This window comes from Athene noctua, unplaced genomic scaffold, assembly GCF_965140245.1.
Source record: "Athene noctua unplaced genomic scaffold, bAthNoc1.hap1.1 HAP1_HAP1_scaffold_280, whole genome shotgun sequence".
Taxonomy (NCBI): Eukaryota; Metazoa; Chordata; class Aves; order Strigiformes; family Strigidae; genus Athene; species Athene noctua.
The window spans coordinates 42,501-45,000 of NW_027437742.1; the positions used below are offsets into that span (position 1 = coordinate 42,501).

The 2,500-nt window shown below is 78.2% G+C and overlaps 1 non-coding gene across 1 annotated transcript; it reads right to left on the reverse strand.

Annotated features, from left to right (window-relative positions):
* Positions 1-16: 16 nt before the first annotated feature.
* Positions 17-169, reverse strand: LOC141955504 (5.8S ribosomal RNA). Its single transcript, XR_012632593.1, has one exon. It is a non-coding gene; the product is annotated as a 5.8S ribosomal RNA (ribosomal RNA).
* Between the last annotated feature and the right edge of the window lie 2,331 nt (positions 170-2,500).

Below are 2,500 nucleotides of genomic sequence, written 5' to 3' on the forward strand. Positions count from 1 at the left end.
GCGATTGATCGTCAAGCGACGCTCAGACAGGCGTAGCCCCGGGAGGAACCCGGGGCCGCAAGTGCGTTCGAAGTGTCGATGATCAATGTGTCCTGCAATTCACATTAATTCTCGCAGCTAGCTGCGTTCTTCATCGACGCACGAGCCGAGTGATCCACCGCTAAGAGTTGTCTGCCTTTCGGCACCGCCCCGCGCGCGCGGAGGGGCCGGGACCGCTCCGCAGAAGCGGCCCCCTTCTCGGACGACGGACCGCCGCCCCACCGACCGACCGACCGCCCCCCTCCGCACGCGCGGAGGGGGCGCGCGACGACCGGCGGGCGACGGTCGCGCCTCGCCTCAGATGACCGTACCGACATCACAACGGAGGGAAGGAAGGGAAGGGTGAAACAAGCTCCGAACGGCAAGGGCCCGGGGAGCCCGCGCTCCCGACCGACCTGGGGAAACAACAAGCACCTTGCTCGCTTCGGAGGCGGCCCAGGCGCCCGGGCTCGGCCCGGCCTCCGCACGGAGGGCCGGCGGCGCGTCCGACCGCGCGCCCGGACCTGCACCCGCCTCTCGCTCGCGCGGAGGGGGGAAACCACAGACGCTGACCGCCGCGCGGGCGACCAGCGGGGGCGCCCCGCTCGCGCCGCGCGCGCCTCCGCGCCGCCCAGCGCCCGCGCGCTGCGACAGCCGGCTCCTTGCCCCCGTGGCCCCGAAACCCCGGCTCTCGCCCCGACGCCGGGAACGCCCGCGCGGCGCCGCCGCCGCACCACACCGGAGACAGGGACGGACGGCCAACCGCCGGAACCCGAGACGGCGACGCGACGCCGCCGCCCGGCGCTCCGCCCGACCGCCGCCCGGCCACCGCACCGCCGCGGCTGCCCTCCCGGAGCCGCCGCCGCCGCTTCTCGTCTCGGCCCCTTCCGCAGGCACGCGCCAGGCAGAAGGCGGACGCCGCTGAGCCGGAGGCGACGCCCCCTCTCCCCGCTTCCGCGCGGAGAACGGGACGGGGAACGCCCCTCGGCCGCCCACCCGCCTCGCCTGACCGAGACCGGGAAAGGCGACTGCGAAGCGACGGGCAGGACCCGGGACGGGACAGGCCACGCGGCCGGCCACCGAGCGACCGCCGGCCGGCACGCCGAGCGGCGGCGCCGCCGCCGCCGCTCGGGCCCGGGGGCTGCGCCGCCCCTCCCCTCAGCCGGGGCGGGAAGGGGTGGGGGTGGCAAGCAAGGAGCACGAAGCCGCAAGCGCGCCGCTGCGCGTCCACGGAGACGCGGCGGCCCGAGCAGGCCGCCCCGCCCGGCGAGACCCCCGACCGTGGGGGAATCGCCATCGCCCCCGACGGCGAGAGAGCCCGCGCTCCCCGCCGGGGGGGGGGGAGGTTCCCCTTCGCGTTTCGAGGGCGAGGCAGGCCGGCTGCGGCCGACCGAACGCCGCCGGTCTCGCCGCCGAGACCGGACCGCGGAGAAGGGGGGGCAGGGGGGACACCCCTCCCCGGCGCGGCCGCCCGAGGGGACAAAAAGCCCACGGCGTGGGCGGCGGCCGCCATGGCCAGGGCCTGCACGAGAGCGACTCCCGCCCCTGGAGGCTCAACCGCCGCACACGGCCGGGGCCCGCCCCTGCGGGTCGCACCGAGCCGCCCGAGTCTTTAAACCTCCGCCCGGCTCCGCGGCCTTCGACCCCCGGGCTCAGCCGAGGGAGGGCCGCGGAGGCGCGGACGCTAGGTACCTGGCCCTGGGGTGAGGGAAACATCCTCAAGGGCCCCGCGGGGGTGCCTCCCCCGCTGCCGCCATCGGGGGAGCGTCCGCCCGCGGGGGCGCGCCCGACATCCGCCACCACCACCACGTCCTCCTGGCCCGGGGCCCGAGGTTTCCCTCAGTATCCCGGCGCTGCGCCCGGGAGGAGAGCCGTGGCTCGGGCCGCCCGCTGGCGCGCGGGACACGGCCCGGCGCGGGAACTCGCCCGCCGGCCCGAGGGCCGGCGCCACGCACCCGAGCCCGGAACGCCCAGAGGCCTCGGCCCTGCACGCGGCCGGCCGGCCCCCCGGCGGGCTTGCTCCGCAGCAAGCCCGCCACAGTGCGGGCAGGAAGGATCGGGGGAGACGCCTCCCCCGACCCCGGCGAGGCCTGCTCTGCCCGCCGCCCCTCTCGCCGGGCTGGCGCCGGCCGCGCCCAGCCCGTCACCGCCAACGGCTCGCGCCGGTCCCCTCTCCCTCTCCTGCGCGCGCCCGAGCGCCGGGGGCTTTCCGCTCGGCCGGCCGGGGTTCCCGCCTCCACGCGCCCCCACCACACCGGCGGCCACCCCCTCTTCCCCCTACGCGCCGCCGCTCGCGCTCGGACCGGCGGTGCCCTGGCGCTCCGGGAGGGCCCTCGGCCGCCGCACCCCCACGCACCACCCCGGTGGCGGCAGCGGACTGCCGTCGGGCAAGGCCGTGGGGAGAGGGGGTTCGGGTGCCCGGAGCCGGACGCCCGCCGGCGGCGGAGCCCAGCCGAGGCGAGAAGCAGGGGGGTGGCGACGG